This window comes from Myxocyprinus asiaticus, chromosome 8 (assembly GCF_019703515.2).
Source record: "Myxocyprinus asiaticus isolate MX2 ecotype Aquarium Trade chromosome 8, UBuf_Myxa_2, whole genome shotgun sequence".
NCBI classification, from domain to species: domain Eukaryota; kingdom Metazoa; phylum Chordata; class Actinopteri; order Cypriniformes; family Catostomidae; genus Myxocyprinus; species Myxocyprinus asiaticus.
This window is the reverse complement of record NC_059351.1, coordinates 20,018,776-20,039,582: the sequence shown is the minus strand read 5'-3', so window position 1 is coordinate 20,039,582 and position 20,807 is coordinate 20,018,776.

Below are 20,807 nucleotides of genomic sequence, written 5' to 3'. Positions count from 1 at the left end.
AGCACTTAAGAAAATCAAGTGCACAATTAGCTGCGTTGCATCGACAGATCCATTACCGATTTCACCGGCTGCTAGCTGTTAGTGATGGTCTTCAAGACAAAATTCAATCACAGTCTCAGACCACAAATGAATCATGGATGACATTGCTTGCCATCATTATCCCAGAGAAAGTGTGATTTACTTAGGGTGGAGGAGAACAGAGCGGTGTTGAGATTGCGTTTTCATTTTTTTTATGCTCAAGCTAGACTTTGCGTTGTGTCTGATGTGAGAAAACTTAGTTTGAAATTTAAAGGAATATTCCAGGTTCAATAAAAACTAAGCTCAATTGACAGCATTACCAATAGATAACATTTTGATTTGCCCATTCTTTTCCTTACAAAAATCAGAAATCTGGGTTACAGTGAGGCACTTACAGGTGCATCTCAATAAATTAGAATGTCGTGGAAAAGTTCATTTATTTCAGTAATTCAACTCAAATTGTGAAACTCGTATTAAATAAATTCAATGCACACAGACTGAAGTAGTTTAAGTCTTTGGTTCTTTTAATTGTGATGATTTTGGCTCACGTTTAACAAAAACCCACCAATTCACTATCTCAAAAAATTAGAATACATCATAAGACCAATCAAAAAAAAACATTTTTAGTGAATTGTTGGCCTTCTGGAAAGTATGTTCATTTACTGTATATGTACTCAATACTTGGTAGGGGCTCCTTTTGCTTTAATTACTGCCTCAATTCGGCGTGGCATGGAGGTGATCAGTTTGTGGCACTGCTGAGGTGGTATGGAAGCCCAGGTTTCTTTGACAGTGGCCTTCAGCTCATCTGCATTTTTTGGTCTCTTGTTTCTCATTTTCCTCTTGACAATACCCCATAGATTCTCTATGGGGTTCAGGTCTGGTGAGTTTGCTGGCCAGTCAAGCACACCAACACCATGGTCATTTAACCAACTTTTGGTGCTTTTGGCAGTGTGGGCAGGTGCCAAATCCTGCTGGAAAATGAAAGCAGCATCTTTAAAAAGCTGGTCAGCAGAAGGAAGCATGAAGTGCTCCACAATTTCTTGGTAAATGGGTGCAGTGACTTTGGTTTTCAAAAAACACAATGGACCAACACCAGCAGATGACATTGCACCCCAAATCATCACAGACTGTGGAAACTTAACACTGGACTTCAAGCAACTTGGGCTATGAGCTTCTCCACCCGTCTTCCAGACTCTAGGACCTTGGTTTCCAAATGAAATACAAAACTTGCTCTCATCTGAAAAGAGGACTTTGGACCACTGGGCAACAGTCCAGTTCTTCTTCTCCTTAGCCCAGGTAAGACGCCTCTGACGTTGTCTGTGGTTCAGGAGTGGCTTAACAAGAGAAATACGACAACTGTAGCCAAATTCCTTGACATGTCTGTGTGTGGTGGCTCTTGATGCCTTGACCCCAGCCTCAGTCCATTCCTTGTGAAGTTCACCCAAATTCTTGAGTCGATTTTGCTTGACAATCATAAGGCTGCGGTTCTCTTGGTTGGTTGTGCATCTTTTTCTTCCACACATTTTCCTTCCACTCAACTTTCTGTTAACATGCTTGGATACAGCACTCTGTGAACAACCAGCTTCTTTGGCAATGAATGTTTGTGGCTTACCCTCCTTGTGAAGGGTGTCAATGATTGTCTTCTGGACAACTGTCAGATCAGCAGTCTTCCCCATGATTGTGTAGCCTAGTGAACCAAACTGAGAGACCATTTTGAAGGCTCAGGAAACCTTTGCAGGTGTTTTGAGTTGATTAGCTGATTGGCATGTCACCACATTCTAATTTTTTGAGATAGTGAATTGGTGGGTTTTTGTTAAATGTGAGCCAAAATCATCACAATTAAAAGAACCTAAGACTTAAACTACTTCAGTCTGTGCATTGAATTTATTTAATACACAAGTCTCACAATTTGAGTTGAATTACTGAAATAAATGAACTTTTCCACAACATTCTAATTTATTGAGATGCACCTGTAATTTTGTGGTGCTTTATGACAATTTCGGCTCACATGTCGACTTGCGTGCGCTTCAGGACTTGTCCTTTGAATCGCAAGTGCAACACTCTATCAGTTGAGCTACTGTGCAATTTGATCACACTTGAACAAGCTTGTAAATTCCTGTAAGATTTACCGTTACTCTCAAGGGTTCCCTGGCCTCAGACAAATAATTATTGTCAGTGGTGAGCTGTTCACGGGTGTACTTTGACCTAGTTGGACGGTGTAGAGCAATTTTCTTGAAAAAGCCCTGTTGATAACAGTGTCAATTCTTTGTCCTGCTGTGTTGATGTCATCTATATACCCTGTTCCATTCTACTGCAGCTATTATCTGACATCCACATGCTCGTGTTCCTGTCACCTGTTACATTGGTGAAAAAAGCATTCAGTTCAATTTTCAAATGACATTTTGTTCCAAAGCCGCTTTACAATGAATAGTGCTAACATCTGCATTGAAAAGTGGGGAGTCTTTCAAAGACTTGCAGAGCTTGACTGAAATTCCTGGTCACTTTACATAGCATTTAGATGATAAAATTGTAACAGTCGTTCAAGAGGTGCAAAACATTATACCAGTGTGTTTTGCATATTAGTTGTACAATGGTTTTTGAAGACTTTAATATTACTGCAATAATACAATACTACAATAATAGTCTGAGAGCGCTGAGAGTGAAAGCCATACGTGCTGTTGCTTGTTGTGTTTTTATTTATCAAAAACAGTAATGCTTTCACTTATACGACTGAACATATATACTAGAAAGCAAATTATGGACATTTCTCTGTGGCTGATGTGTTATTTACATCTTTAAATGAAGACTGAAAACTTGCTTGTGAATTATAAGTATATTTTACCCAAAAGTGATAATTCTGTCATCATTTACTCACCATCATGTCATTCCAAACCTGTATGACTGACTTTCTTCTATGAAACACAAAAGGAGATGTTTTTAAGAATGTCCACACTGATCTTTCCCTTTCAGAGGAAGCATATAGTGACAGGGACTGTTGAGCTAAAAAAAAAAAAAAAAAACGTACCATTAAAATATCCTAAAATTGGTCCATACAATGTTTGTTAGCATGATAGCCCAAGTCTTCTGATCTCAGATAATAAGTGTTTGGGGGATAAAATTGCTTTCTATTCACATTGATGTAAATTATTATTATTATTATTTTGTATCATCTTATTTTAACAACACATTTTTCATCTTATTTGCGCTTCTGCCTATTCAAATTATAGTTATAAAATGCTAGGACCAATGACCTTGATTATTGACATAAAATGTTTATATAATTAAATGCTAATGATGAAGATTTTCAGCAAATAATAACGTATATTTTGGTATGGATGCTCCAATGAATCCAGCCTGATTTCATGAACATTGACCTTGGCAACATTTTTGCAAACGCAATTACATGCTTCATTACATGTTTCACTGCAGTGTCCCAAAGAAATGGAGGTTTTAATGAGTAAAACGTACCCCCTTAACCTAAAACTTTAACCTAAATATAACCAATAGTGTTAAAAAACAGACATCCTTACCCTAAACCAACACTTAAATCTAAGCAAAAGTGTCCAAAAACCAAATGTCAAGTCAAGACATTTTTATTTGTATAACGCTTTTCACAACAGCTTTACAGAAAATCATGCTTTAACAGAAAATTAAATTGTAATATCTATACATTTTTAAGAGTCATCATTGTGTAGTTTGATTAAATATGATTGTAAATAATTTGATTAGATAAAAATAAATAATTTAATAATAATTGTATTTAGATCCCCAGTGAGCAAGCCGAAGGCAACTGTGGTAAGAAACACAAAACTCCATAAGATGTTGGTTAATTGAGAAAAATAACCTTGGGAGAAACCAGGCACACTGTGGGGGCCAGTTCCCCTCTGGCTAAACAGCATGAATATAATGCCAGTATTAGTAATTTGTGTGCAGTGCAAGTCATTGTTTAAAATTCATAAACCAAGTAAGTGTTAAGGGCCAGTGTTTAAACAAAGATTTTGTATGAACTGTAAGATTAATGACTAATGTCTTTGAAGACCATCCTGGATTAACTGCAGAAGTTCACATAGATGCACTGTTGTTTGTTAGTTGGCTGATGAAGGCATTTGCTGGCAAATAATTGATAGTCTATGTCCATTTCAAGAGTGTAGTCCATCAATAGACAAAGGTGATACAGGCAGAGATCAACCAGCAGGACATTTCGGTGAGGTTCGGTGGGGTCCATCTTAACTCCAAGGTTCAGGCAGTGGCATATGAAGTATCCAAAGTCTTACAGTTGGAGTTGGCATCAGTTCTTCCTCTGAAGTCCATCGTAATAGATTGAAGTGATGTCTGGCTAGCACTGGCTGTAGTTTGTCATCATCACTTAGCGACATGTAGCAGTGGAGTCCAACACCAAGCAGGAAAGGAGCTTGATCTGGCCGGCTCTGGTAACCTTGGGATATGAATCCAGAGGTTGAGACAGGTAAACAAATAGAATAATATTAGCGTAGATGCCATTCAATTTATTGCAGTTATAGTTTGAGAAATGTTTCTGAGAAATATTTCTGGTTCTGGCAGACCTAACTAAAGCAGCCTAATTGTGATTTGATGGAAAATAAGGTGTATGCCTGGCTAAATAGAGGAGTCTTTAGTCTAGACTTAAACTAAGTGAGTGTGTCTGCATCCCGAACAGTGTTAGGGAGACTATTCCGTAGTTTTAGAGCCAAGATTGAGTGACATTAGCTGATCAAACAAGAGACGAGGTAAAGATCTGAGACGTCATCGCTCTGTGGTAGAATTTCTATAGTATCAACATCAACTCCATATGACAGAATTAAATCTAGCGTATGATTATGGTGATGAGTTGGTCCTGTCACATTTTGTCTGACTCTAAGAGAGTTTAGAATATCGATAAATGCTAATCCCAATGTGTCATTTTCATTATCTATGTGAATGTTGAAATCACCAACAATTAAAGCTCTATCTACAGTAACTACAAGATCTGATAGGAAATTTGCAAATTCACCAAGGAAATCAGAATACGGCCCGGGTGATCTATATACTGTAGCAAAGGCAAAAGACAACAGAGATTTTTTATTTATATCTGGCAGTGTAACATTAAGCATTATTAATTCAAAAGAATTTAACTTATACCCTGACCTCTGAGTAACACTAAAAACATCACTGTAAGTTGTAGCAGCAACAACTCCTCAACCCTTCAGATGATGTTCATGTTTATAACGATAACCTGGGGGAGTAGATTCATTTAAACTAATATATTCATCTGGTTTAAGCCAGGTTTCAGTTAAGCAGAGTGCATCCAAACTGTAATCTGTAATAATTTAATTTACAATCAGTGCTTTGGTTGAAAGAGATCTAATGTTTAGTAGCCCTACCTTTATATGATGTTTGACTTCAATTGTTTTTTATTTTTTTCAAGTTTGACCTTTAACAATTTTTTTCTAAATGATTTAGTAAGGGGTTTGTGTTTGGTAGATCGGGGAACAGACACAGAAGATATCTAGGTGATACGGTCTCTATGTGTTGTAGTTTATGTGACCTTTGATTGATGTCTCAAGGCAGCTAGCAGATGTTTGGATTTCCCAGTTTGTCTGCTTCTTGACCTGGGCCCCAGTTAGTCAAATACTATCACTATTAAGACTTTGAGCCAAATTACTAGAGAGGAGAGCGGCACCTCCCCTGGAGGGTTGGAGTCCATCTCTCTTTAGCAGGTCAGGTCTTCGCCAAAAGCTCTTCCAATTGTCTATAAATCCTAAGCACTCAGTCATCCAGCCTTTCAGTGACACTAATCTACTATAAACCTCATCACCACAATGAGCAGGGTGGGGGCCAGAGCATATCACAGTGTCTGACATCGTTTTTGCAAGTTCACACACCTCTTTAACATTATCTTTAGTGATCTCTGACTGGTGAAGCAAGACATAGTTAATGCTGACATGAATAACAGTTTTAGAAAATCTGTGATTAGCATTAGCCAGCACTTGTAAATTTGATCTGATGTTAGACGTCTGAGCCCCCGAAATGCATTTAAACATAGTGGCTGGAGTCTCTATTTCCACGTTCCTTAAAATAGAATCACCTATTACTTGGGCTCTTTCAACATGATTCTCAGTGGATGCATCACTGAGTGGGGAGAATCGATTGGAAATCCTAACAGGAATGGGAAAGTAGTGTCACTTTGCTAAGCGAGTATGCCGCCGAGACGTCACCCAAACGCTCTGCTGTGGGGGCTCTACAACCGAAACCAAAGTGTGTGTGTTGCTCGCTGTTCTACCCACATCCGAAACCTACCAGCTTCTCTTTCTCAATGACCTCCATTAGCATTTGGATGCATGTCTGTAACTCATTAACCTTCTCTGTCAGCCTGACTAATTCCTTACATTTATCACATGTAAATCCCTCACTGCTGACGTATAGTAAACATGTAGCATGCAATGCAGGAAAAATAACATGAGCGGATGCCATGACTTACTGCAATTCTTTGTTGTTGTTATGGTTGTTCTTGAGTGGCGAGGGTTTGAGATTGATGTGGTTCGATGTGGTTCATGATCAGCAGAGGTTTGTGATTGATGCAATAATCTGTGTAAAACACAGAGGAGAAAACTAATGCACGCAGTTGAGACGCAAGATATATACAAGCGGAAAAAAACGGAAGGAAAAAGAGAGAAAACAGGTGCATGTGGTAAAATACATGCATTTTGAACAGTAGAAAAGCGGAAAAAAAACGAAGCATGCGGTAAAATGACAAAGGATAAAATGATGAATGTATAAGAATAAGCAATGCTAAGCAGGCTAGCAAGCTACAAACACAGACTCGTGCAGGAACAGGAAGTGACACAAATCTCAAATGTGAAATAAAAAGCACATTTTCTGAAGCAATCACATCATTTAATGTCACTTCTATGACATATTTGTGTCACATGCCAGCTTGTGTGCTTAGCTGGGCTCGAACTGCGGACTTCCAAGTCCAAAGTCCAACAATCAGGTGAGCTACCATATGTAAACCCATCACACACGTTGCAAAATATAGCTTGTGCACTATATTCCAAGTCTTATGAAGCCATATGATAGCTTTAAAAGTCAAGATAAATGCCAATAAATAAAACGTATTGTATACTTTTAAGATGCTTTTTTGCCATTTTTGGAGTGTGTTTGAGAGTAATAGTCAATTTACAGTATGCTTTCATTTTAAGGAAAAAGGCAGCATGAACATTCTGCTAATCATCTCCTTTTGTGTTCCACAGAAAAAAAAAAAAAAAAACTAAGTCATACAGATTTTTAACAACATGAGGATTAGTAAATAAAAAGATTACAGAAAGTCAATTTCTCTGTTAACTAACTCTTTAAATGTCCTAAAAATTTCAAAAAGCATTACGCAACTTTTTCTGAAATGGGACACAGTCCTGCATTCCTATTAATATATTCTTCATTGGCTTTCTCTAAAATATCAGGCTATTCAGAGAAAACAAACCTGGCTCACCAGCTGCAATAGATGTGTGGCTCTTTTGTTTTTTATTTGCAGATTTTTCTTCACACAACTTTTTTTTTGGTGCTTTGAGGTGTAAATGCAGCCATTAAATCATCTGAAGCATGCACCTGCTATCATTTGTAATTGGATGTTGTCAAAATAAGTCATCTGAAAGCAGCAAACTCTTTGGCGTGCATGGCTGCTCGTGCTTGCGTACTTTCAGCACTGAATGAAAAATTGTTTTGTTTTCTTTACTTCAGCTGCCTACATCTTTGTTGTGCTAACACATGATTTGCATAGGACGCCTTGTGCTGAACATCTATATGAAATATTCATGGGGTTGTCTGAAGTTAGCCATAAGTAATCAAGTTATTAGGTTTATTTTGCATGTTAAAAAAACAATTCAAAGCTGAGAAAGATAACACAGAGTTGGGTGTAACTAAAAGTAGCGACGCTTCTAACTTAACTACATTTTTTAAGTAGGGAGACAGTAGTAAAATAGTATAACTTTAGCAAAATACTTATCCAAATACTAATCCAGAAATTTTCAACCAAACAAATTGAGGCAATGCACAAATACGGTCTACTCGGAGTGAATGTCCTCTATTGTATATACAGTATGGAAGTCTGATTCATGTTAGTGAATTAATTCATTCAAAAGAATATGATCATTGATTTGTTTTTTTTTGTTTTTTTAGTATCTGTGCAGCATTTTACTTTTTTTCATCGGAATATTTAGTAAAATAGTGCTGTTCATCAATTTATTCGACTCATTTTTACAAATTAAATTGTTTTTAAAAATAAGATACTAAATAGTTACTTTTGTACTATGAATTCTTTTTGAACTAAATAAACAAATTTAAATGTTTTTTTTTTTGACTAACTTGAAATATTTGTATTTCTATATTAGTCAAACACTTATTTTTAGTCCATGCGCAGCATTTAAATTGTTTTTTATCCATCAAAATATTTTGTAAAATAGTGCTGTTTATCAATTTATTTGACTCCGTAATAAAAATGTAAGTGATTTTATAAATTACATGCTAAATAGGTATTTTGTACTATATGAATTAGAAATTGATATGGCTGCATTTAGAACAAATTTATTTGTTTAAGTTTAATGATGTTATCCTAATCCTAATGTTTTTAACTTGAAATATTTTTATATTATATATTAGTGAATCAGTTCATAAAAAATAAATAAAAAAAAAGTCACTTATTATCTATAGTCCATGCACAGCCATTAATGCCCCCACCCCCCAATAAAATTAATTCAACTTAATTATAAAAATGTAAATGTTTTCATGTAGATTACTAAATAGTTATTTTTGTACTATATGAATTTGACTTAAATGTATTTAGTAAGTTGAATGCTGTCACCCTAATTAAAATAAACTGCAAAAAAAAAAACAAACAAACAAAAAAAAATTATAAAAGATATTGCCTCCTTAAAATATCTTCAGTGTAGTTAGCCATTGGCTGGAAAAACAGGTAGTCTTGTCATAAATGTAAATCATTAGTTGAGTCAGAAGTCAACATGTTATTCAAAAGACTGATTCTACCTCACTTTTCTTATTTGGGATCCAAAGTTCTTTGTAGCCTATTGGTTAGTTTTATGTAAATGTGTAAATTATTTATTCGTACCAGGAAAAATAGCTGTGCCCTTATGCCTCGACCCTTCTCTCATCCAGAGTGGCCTATGACTCGAGTCACGGACAACGTAAGCAGCAAATCTCAATAAATAATGCAAACACACAGTGACCAGCCTGCAGTCAAAAAAGAAAATATGTGAAAAAAAAAAATAATAATAATAACCACAGGCAATTAACTGTAAGAAAGTGAGAAGGAAATGAAATTTGTTTATCAGGGATTTACATACCAAGAGACACAAGAGAAGCATTTTCGTATCTGCTTGCGATCATTGCTGTGCATGTTTTTTTTTGTTTTTTGTTTTTTTTGTCTCAACATAATGAGACTCTAAATTTACTCAGAGGAGCAGAGTACTGATTCAAACATCTGATACACTGTTTTATAATGCTGATTCACTGTTACATAATCAGGTTGAGAAATTACGTTGTTCATTACACGTATCATGGCAGTTCTGCGAAACATAACACACAGAAAACACAAATCCACAAAGAGATTTTAAATAAATTTTTGTCAAATAATTTTTTCTCCTAGTCCACTGAGAACACACACACACACACACACACACACACACACACACACACACACACACACTTTCTCTTTCACACATCTGTATGACAGATGTCTCATCACACCTGCCATAGATGTATAAGAGAAAACCTGGCAATCAAACCTAATTTTCAGCATATTGCTTCATGGCTGCATTATTCCCTGACGGTTTATGATGAAAAAGAAACACTATGCAGTCTAAAATTAGTTCATGCCGATAAATCGAATGCCAACTCAAAGTTGAACATCCGACTGCTGAATTGGCAGTTTTGTTATGTGAGATTTTCTGCGTCTGTCACAGTGGGAACGCTGACGTGCCATTTGACTGCATCCAAGAGAAATGTTGTATTGCTCAGATGTTGCTCTATCATTTCTCAGGAGACCTAATGGAGCACTCAAGTATGATCAAGGATCAACTTTACTGCAGATGTTTCTCTTAAAATGCCTTAAGAGAAAAAAACTGCCGGTTGAAAAATACACGACAATTTGAAGTTTGACTGTCTGAGGGAAACTGTGGAAGACCTTTCTGGCTATTTCAGGTCCTCCATCTCAGATTAAGGAGAATTTGTTGGTGGTGCCGACAGTCTACGGACTTCCATCATTCTTCACGATAAAAAAAAAAAAAATCACCTAGAATCAACGTTGAATCAACTTTTTCATGGCCACATCGGCCTCTCCAATCTGTTTTCAAGGACATATGGTTTGTTCTTTACAGAAGTTTCCTAACAGTTGTGTGTGTGTGTGTGTGTGTGTGTTTGTGTGTTTGGGGCAAATCCGCAAGTTCAATCAAGTTGACAAGGCAATTCCAACCTCTCTTAACTGTATTTACTATCTACAAGGGAGGCACTATTAAGAGAGTGGATGGAGAATTTCGACCTCGCCACTTGGAAGCAAAATCAATAGAAGTCGTGCGTTACCTAATGAATCGATGCATGCTGCAACTTAATGCGGGGGAACAATATTCCATGCTGTGGAAAAGACAGACACTTCTTGAAGCTCGACTCTTTAAGCGATCAATTCTTGGTTTGTCAGTCCATATGTGCTCTGGATTGTGGGGACTGGGAAATCATGGCTCACACACCACTGTCAAAATGGCATTAAATTGAAAGACAGACAGAAAAGAAAGAAAGAAAGAGAAAGGCAAGAAATATAAACAGTTAATGCAGATTAAAGAACTTGTTTACATTTTGAATTTTTTCTTCTTTTTTTTTTGACAGTTGAACAGTGTGCACGTGTGCTGGTATATGATGTCTTAGTGGGGCTGCCGCACTATCTCTCTTATCTGGATGGTTGCTAGGGCATGGCTAGGCAGTTGCCAAGGTAATATTTAAAGCTTGCTTGCTAGCCCTAGTCAAAAGTGTCCACCCCCAAGTCTTAAAGTTATTTTAAACTGATACAGCGTCTTAAAAACAAGATGCTAAAAAACAGCAAGGCATGGTATGGTGCAACGGTCAAAGACACGCAGAAAAAGTGGTGATGTAAGCAGAAATGAATGGCCCATAATTGTAGGCTGTTTACATTTACCAAGCAACTTGGCACATTAAATATAGAATTCAACTGATAGGTGGTCACAGGTGTGTGCAAATCATCTGTTTTACAACAGGGGCTCATCCAAATAGATAGATATTACAGTGGAAAGAAGAAAAACTTTTTAATCAATATTCAGAACTGTCATCTCACACTATATAAAAACATAATTCTTTGACTCAGGATTGCAGTATGCAAGGCACTGTGCCAGAAAAGCGTGTTCCAATTTTAATACTTGTAATAATACCGCTATCTATAGCATTTTTAAATTACATCCATTATGGAAACATTCAAAAGAGCGCTGTGTATCTTGATAGATTTCTCAGCTACACAGGGTGTCACTGAATCCATGTGAAGCTCATAATTATTTAAACGGGTGAACCCAGCAGAGATTTTTTAATCAAAGCACTAAACGTTAATCTTTGTGACTAACACATATTTTATCATCTACGATTACATTTGATCATCCCAGAACAGCCTGTGTGATTAGCACTCGTGCTGTCACTTCAAACTGACTGTGATTTGTTTCCACACTAAATTAGCCTCATTAATGATAATTACCGATACTTCTTTCTCGTTTGTCATTGTTAGGTATCTGAGTGTGATCTAATTCACAATAGCTGTCTGTGAAAACCACGGATGTAGCTAATGAGGTGATGCCATTTACCACGAGAGTACTGTAGCTTTCAATTTTAGCGCAAAACTTCTTTCTATAAATACAGTTGTATTTCCTTCTCTTCATTAATGCTCTTATTTTCTATGATTTTTCCCACCTTGAAATCAACCAGTTTGTGTGAAAATGTCAGAGTCTCATTTAGACAGTGAGATAAATGTGTCAAGGATTCTAATGAGCTGTGTTAATTAGCACCACACAAATGAGCTCAGGAAATATGCTCTAACACAATTCTGAACATCATTAATAAGGAACAGACATACAGTACTTTAATGGCAATTTTGAAATGAAAAGAAACAAACAGGATGTGCACCAGTTTGCCTGGAAACAAAGTTGTGTTTACACGGGCGGATGCCACGAGTGCTTTTGAGGAAGAACGAATCACTGGATTTCACAGTTTTGAGGGTCCTCAAATTGCTGTTCAGAGTTTTGTTTGAAGCACTTAGTAGCACATAAATGAGCAGAACTGCACATTCAGTTATGTCTATGCAGTGTTAATCTCGTAAACAAAATTAGCCTACTGATGAAAATGTTTGTAGGTGAGGGACGAAAAAGACACACTGTGATGATAATCAAGAGGTTTTACTGAAAACGTGCTGTTGATGGAAATATAATGGGGAAAAAAATTATATACTGCATCATATTACCAATGCACTAACACACTTTCTTTTAAAAACAAATTTATTTAAAAGAAAGAAAAATCCAGAAAGAATTGACATTCATCAAACAATAATCAGCTATATCCACAACATAAATAATATTACAACATACATGTGCACAAAGAAGCAAATGAACAGGTAAACTAAGTTGTACACTTCTTAGAATGTGTAACTTGCATTGTGAACACACCGTTTCCTTTAAAACATGCTACACATAACGTAATATCCTAAAATGTCTAAACGTGAGGAATTCACAACAAAGTAGCTTCTAAAAATTTGCTAATACTTCAGTATATTTATTATAAGCTATTATTGCAGGAGCTCTGGTGTTCAGGACAGTTGTTTAATCTCGTATATTAAATATTTTAATCTTTAATATGTTTGATAAATGTTTAGCCTACTGTAAACCTTAATAAGCTGACTTTACTCATTTGATCAATTGAATTGAGTAATGGTATCTCCAAAAATTATGTAATAATGTAATTAATTTCAATTAACATGGTGTTCATATAGAATGAACTAAACTATATAAGTTGAATTAACTAGATGTAAGTAAACATAAAGGGTTAGTTCACCCAAAAATAAAAATTCTCTCATCCTTTACTCACCCTAATGCCATCTCAGATGTGTATGACTTTCTTTCTTCTGCTGAACACAAACAAAGATTTTTAGAAGATTAGTTTAGCTCTGTAGGTCCATACAATGCAAGTGGATGATTAGCACTTTAAAGTGAGTAAGGAGAATAAATGAAGAGAGATTTTTAATTTTTGGGTGAACTATCCCTTTAACTCAGATTTGCTATTTAAATATTGTCGTTTCTACTGTTGTTAATAATTTTTCATTGAATTGATTCGATTTTAGGTCAAACAATAGCACAGCTCGATTAGAAATACACTGTGCTATTAGAAAACTGATTCAAGGGATTGATTTAACACTTAAAATCTTAAGTCTAGCTATTTTTAACATAAATAAGTTCAATAAACTTAAATATTTTAGTTATCAGCCCAAAACTTGACACTTCAAATAATACTTAATTAAGACAACTTGATTATTCCAGTAATGACAACTTTAGGCTTTACAGTTTAAACATTTTCCTAAATATTTGAATATTTGGCTAAAGTTTGGTATGTTACAGTTTGCTAAATGTTTTTGTTATTTTGCACATTATTGTCAACTAAAGTATGTTATTTTTGTCGACTTACAATACATGATATGCCATTGTAGTCAGATATTTTCATCAATAGACAAATTATAACTAAAATAAAAAGAACAGAAGGAAAGAAATTCTGATCAAAGTATTTTTCTTTTTTTTTTTACTTTTTCTAATTTCTTTCTCTCTGTCTTTGATCATGGTTAATGGCAGAGAGAGACATTAAAGCAATGATTCTCCAGCATGTGGCATTTCCAGCTCTCTGGTAGAGCTTGTGTCATGACTCTCAGTGATTATCAAGACCAAATATTTTCTGAGCAATTCAGGGCCACTGTGGACCGCAGTAAATCACTGGGTAATAGAGTACAGAGATTGAGGTGAGAGAGAGAGAGAGAGAGAGAGAGAGAGAGAGAGAGAGAGAGAATAAGAGAAGACAGCAAATGGAAACAAGCCTAAAAATGCAACACGGTAACGTACTTTACCATGACCAGAAAACAAGGTAAATGTGCTTCCATTTAAGAGGTAATATACTGTACTAATATTGTGAATTGAATGAAAATAACACCAACCTGGTTTGTTGTAACCAACCTAGCAACCTACTAAGGCATTTTAAAGCATCATTCTGTAGGTGCGCTCCAGATAGAAAAAACATTGTTTGTTGGATGTTGAGTTTGGCATTATGGTCCAAGAAGTCACAGAAAGTTGTGTTCTGAACAGTAGCAAAATTATTCTGCCTAATATGTCTTCAAAGAGAAAATGAACTACAATCCCATGAAGCATTGCGAATGACGTAATCGAATTAAAAATGCTGGAAAAATATAAAACAATTGATTTTAAATTGTTATTTGTAAGTATAAAAACAGTATATTTAAATTTTATTGAAAAATATTCAGAAATATACAAATATATAGTTTGAGAGTGTAGGGAGAGCAATTCGATTGCATCATTCACAGTGCGTCATGGGAGTGGGTGGTCACTGCAGAGCACTTTGCCAGCGATTCTCTGATTGGTGGATCTTTGTCTTCAGGATCATGGGTAGTGTAGTTCTCCACCAGAAATTCCACTATTAAACATGATTTTTTAATAAAGAAGTTGAAATAACTCAAACTGAAGGCTTCAACCATGGGAACCTGCAGGATTTTCATCTGAGGGCTCCCCGGGATAATTTTTTGCAAAAACAACACCAAAGCATTCAATTCTGGTGAGTCTGAGAGAAGCATTTTTTTATTATTATTTTTTAAGTATAAGTATCGTTCATGTAACTATTGGCTAAAGCATTTCTTCCAGTAACCGTTCAGAACAAACGCGTTCTCGCGCTAAAAAAGCCAAACGCACCGCAATGAATAGAGCAGAACGCAGGTGTCTCAAGACCCATTTTTATCAGTTGAAGAAGTTATTTTTTAACTTGACACAGCATGTAAAAATGCAGCGCTCCCATTAAAGATGCCAAGAATACAGTGAAACGTGATGCAGTTGTCAAATGATATGCATCTAGCGAATGTTTACATGGAAAACAATTGAAAAATAGCGTGAGCGGATGCAAAAACATTCTGTTTGAACAGCCCCTTGTTCACAAGATAGCACTAGCTGAAGTTTCTCTCAAAAAGACAGCCTTTTGTTTCAGTTGATTGTAAAGAAATTTCTACTGGATCCAGCACTGTTTGTTCTCTGTGTTCGTAAATATCTCGATACTGTTTTACTGTGTGAGAAACCGCTCCAAATGATTCAGTGAGAGCAGTTCAAACACTGGATTGAATCACGAATTGATTCAGACCAATTTGCAAGCCTGTTTGGCCAATTCACTGAATAGAACTGACTCAAAATAATTATTCATTCACAAATTGGGCATCGCTAGTTCTTTTAAACAGCCAACAGAAATATGTGACACACTTAATGTTTGATGAAATATCCTGAGAGTAAATGTTTCTCTGTTCAGACGGAACGCTCATGGTATGCACATTGCATAGGGCCCTACAGCTGCAGGCGCCACTGGCTTCAACAGAAATATATACCATCGATTAACAACCCTGGAGCTCAGTGTAGGTCTGTCTTTAAAGGTTTATAAGTTATTGTTAAAAATCAATTCACCTATGGAAAAAATTCATGGGATTTTGACTTCCGAACAAGACTGTTGTGCTCTATATTAAAAAGTATGAAACAAAGTAGTTGCATTCAATTAAAATGGACTGTTTTACAAAATATTTGCATGTGCTATGTACAGTATGTTTCTTGTTTAATAGAGTAGCATCTTGTGTCATTAGCTTAGCATCATGCTAACATCAAACTCTCCTGAAATCAAGTTGAGTGGAGTCTCATGTGCTTCAGGTGAGGAGCACTATTTGTGTGATGAGTTGCGAATTGGAGTTGATTGTGTTCTAAATCAGTCACACATGATGTTCACTTTCGGTTAAGATGCTGCCAGGAGCGATTCTATGATTTCGATCTTAGGGGGGCTCAGCCCCCAATGACACTATTAGATGTGCACATGTTATGTATTCCACTCTTTAGCATAGATAGTGTTTTTTTTTTTCTTTCTTTCTTTTTACTTTGTATTCATCATTCAAGATAGCCAGCTAATATACACTACATTCACAATAATCATTTTATATATTAAACACAAAGTTATTAAAATACTTAAACCATTTAATGAACCATTCAATTTTTTTTATTTTTTAACAAATTAAAAGAATATTTTAAAAAGAATTATTACAAAAAATGATACTAATTTTGCAACTTCTATAGATTAAAGTTCTATCAAACTCCATAAAAACCTATATATTTATTTTTTTAAATTAATTTTTATTTTATCCCCTGTTCTCCCCAATTTGGCATGCCCAATTCCCACTACTTACTAGGTCCTCATGGTGGCGTGGTTACTCACCTCAAAATCAAAAGTAACAGTAAGTATCTGGTGTGGCCACCAGCTGCATTAAGTACTGCAGTGCATCTCCTCCTCATGGACTGCACCAGATTTGCCAGTTCTTGCTGTGAGATGTTACCCCACTCTTCCACCAATGCACTTGCAAGTTCATGGACATTTCTGGGGGGAATGGCCCTAGCCCTCACCCTCCGATCCAACAGGTCCCAGACGTGCTCAATGGGATTGAGATCCGGGCTCTTCACTGGCCATGGCAGAACGCTGGCATTCCTGTCTTGCAGGAAATCACGCACAGAACGAGCAGTATGGCTGGTGGCATTGTCATGCTGGAGGGTCATGTCAGGATGAGCCTGCAGGAAGGGTACCACATGAGGGAGGAGGATGTCTTCCCTATAACGCACAGCGTTGAGACTGCCTTCAATGACAACAAGCTCAGTCCGATGATTCTGTGATACACTGCCCCAGACCATGACAGACCCTCTACCTTCAAATCGATCCTGCTCCAGAGTACAGGCCTCGGTGTAACACTCATTCCTTCTACGATAAATGCGAGTCCGACCATCACCCCTGGTGAGACAAAACCGCGACTCGTCAGTGAAGAGCACTTTTAAGCATTTTCCCTGTAAATGACATCAACGCATATAATTTTGTGAACTGCTGTGCATGACCATCAAGTTATACAATAAAAGACAACACATTGTCATTGTAATGACATTAATCACTTTTACTCTTAATTAATCCAGCCCCTTTCTCTCCTTGTTAAACGAGATTACTGAACTAAACGAGCTACATGCCTTTCTCCATCAATCAGTCGAAATACGCTGATCCTCGCTCGTTCTTGAATTTAATGAATAAATGGGGCGTATTCGTTCAGTGGGTCAAACCAATGATATGCTTCTTCACAGCCCACACTCCAGTGTTATTGGCTTGCGCTTTAGTCAGTCTTTACAGGTAAGAAAAGCCACCAAATATCCAGCATTGTGGCTGCAGCTGTTTAAAACACTTGCATGCTGATTGCAAAGTCACAGATTTTTAGTGGGGCTGAGATTTATTTTAGGGGGGCTGAAGCCCTCCTAAATAGGGTCTAGTTACACTTATGGATGCTGCATGCTTACTGTAAGTAAAAAAATAAATAAAAAATACAGACGTACTCTACTTACAAACATACACATATATGAAAAACCTCATCTTTTTTGTACAATGGCATTCATTCACATATTCAAAGCTTGTGCATCACAAAAACAGAGTTGATTACTGTAATTTAACCTCTGCGTTTGGTGAACATGTTTGCCAGCATTGCAGATTGCACTATAATGCAGTAAATGGTGCTGTTTTAGTGTTTACACTTCTAATGTCAAAAGATTACGATGAATCCGTTCTGATTATGAAATGAGACTTATTGACAGACAACTGCAGTTAAAAGCTGACTTTTTAAAAGTGCAGCCTCACATTAACATATCTATCAGTGATTACGCCTTCCAAAGCAATAATGATGCTCTGATGCTAATTTGCAAATGCTTTTCAACTTCTCGAAAGTGCCTGTCAAAATAATTATAAAGAGAGTTGTAATTATTATAGAGTACACACATTTAAAAAAATGTTTGCATGATAAATCAAGTTCTGATCATCAGGGTGTTTAACCAGATTGTTGTAAACATACACACACAAATATCACACACTAATTTACCTAAGTAACACTGTTTAGCATCACTAATGCACAATAGTGAATGCAGTTTGTTCTTCAGTAAGTGCTTCTACATGCATAATCTTAGATAATTATTAGTAAGCATTTTTTTTTTTTTTTTTTTTGGGAAACATGGTTTAAACAATGGTTTAATTGTTTCCCAATGTTCGCTTAATTGTGATACTGTGATAAAGAAAACAAAAGTTTTGTGAACTAACTAAAATATTGTGAATTCAATATTCTATTCAATTTGTTGGCATATTGGGACATGAAAATGTTCTGCATTGTACAAATTACCAGATACAAATTACAATTTCAAGGCAACTGAATGAATTTGTCATATCACATAAGATGATATCACCGGAGACCTTGTCTGTCATTACCCAAAGATTAAGAGACCTGCTGCTGAAGAATTCATCTAAGAGACCTCTCTAAACATACACATTATCTGCACAATATGCATTCTGAACTGCGTTGAATATGGAATAAGGAAAACTCTTCTTTTAAATATTGCTTTAGTTCTCTGTACAAGAATAGTACGAATTTAAAAAATATTTATATTTTACTCTATTTTTACGATTTACGCATTTAAATTTCATTACAAAATTCCATCAAATTGAACTGTGTAATGTTTAACAATAATTTTTCTATTTATTAAAGATGTCTCCATTCAGTGTAATGGAATTTTGTTATGAAATTGAGATGCGCAAATTTTAAACAATTTGAGTGTAGGCAAGAATTTGCACAATAGGCCCAGTAATAACCAGATTTTATGTGTATTATAACCGTAGCATTTTTACATTCTTTTTCTGTTATAATTTCAAAAAAATGTTCCTAGTTATAAAATTTACCATCATCCATTCGAAGTTTGAAGTCAACAGAGCAGGCAGATGGCCTAATAACCTTCAACCTCACAGTGAATGCACCCCACCAGGCTTCCACCCCGATCTCTCCTCTGGTGCAGTGACATCTAGACATCAGTAATGGAGATGGATGGGCAGAATACCGTGGTACAGACAGACTCCTCCCTCAATGCCCATCTGCCAACATCCATCAGCTGCTCTTTGATGAGCATCACGACACGACCTGCATACTTGCAAGAGTGTTGTGGTATGTGATCTCTCTACAGGCTCAAATGGGTAATGTGAAGTGTGTTGTATAGTTGGATCAATATCACCTCTCAGTTCTCCTCCATTTACTCTCACCATTCACAGCTGTTTAGTGAAGTTCATTTATAGCTTTCTCTCAAAAACAAAAGGCCCAAACCACAGGCATCTGTCAGGATATCGGTTAAGTTAGGCAAGAATTACTATTACTTTTGCTTTTACGTAGTGTTGCTGATCAAACGGTATCAAAATGGGAATGCAAGCAAGTCGATTAAAATTTGAAATGTAAATGACTCTTCTTTCCTAATTTATATTTGTAAAAATATTTTCGTGCTGCTCTACAATTTTATGGTGTTTCGCTCATAAGTAATATTACATTCTTGAGCTTCGGTGATAGTTAAATTCCAACGTATGACTGCAAATGATTTATAAATTCTTATTAGCCAACAAAAAGTCTTTCTCCATAACTTACTGATATATTTTTAGATAAACAGTTTGTAGGCAAACCCGGAAGGCTAATTCACGATGGGTTCTCTCAGGAATTTCCTCTGGGTTTTTTAGAATAGAGATTTTTGGAATTACGAGTAAAATTAGATCTGTGGCTAAAATTACTTGAAGAAACTTGAAGTTTCAAGTTTTTTTGTAGAACGTAAATTACACACCATCATACCGCAGTCATGGATTTTGAAGCAGCTGCTAAGCCGTTGCTAAATAAAGACTGCATGCTCACATGCTGATGGTAGTTGTAGTCCTTAATTTGTATTGCGATAGCAAGATGCATTTTTAAAACACAGTAACTGCAAAATTAAAGTTTAAGGTACGGGGTATTTTTGCCATGTTTTCATGGAAGATAAAGACTTAAACATTTTTGGAGGACACTAGCAAATAGATGAACTCACATCTAAAATACAAGAACTAAAAGCCTCAAAACTCCTTCATAGGGTTTGAAGGAAGTGACCTTTCTGCCATCCTTATCCTGAAGTTCCTCTTTTGCTGTTTCATGTTAGCAAGTCACGTCTCTTTTTATGTGAAGAAATCTTTCAAAACAGACTCTGTATCCAGGTCTGTCAAACCGAATCAATGAAATTAGGGAGCTATTTGTCAAAGCCAGCGAGAAATGGAGTGGGTTTAAAAGCTGACATACTTGTTCATCACAATAGTTCTACACGGAACGGGGCTTTCTCAAAACATTCAGCAGGCATACACTGTAGGGAAGTGTTATGAAAATGGATAAGACATACAATTTAATTCAAACTCATGCTGCGCTCTAGACAAGAGCAATAATATTGGAAGACTTTCCACTGGGTGCCATGGCAACATTATTAGCATGTCTTTTGAAATCACTATCTGTGAATTTAAAGAGGGAATAAATATAAAATGCACAAGTCCAAGGTGTTTTTGCAGACAAAGAGTGAGTAGAAGCTTTAGCGCATCAGAGATAAGAA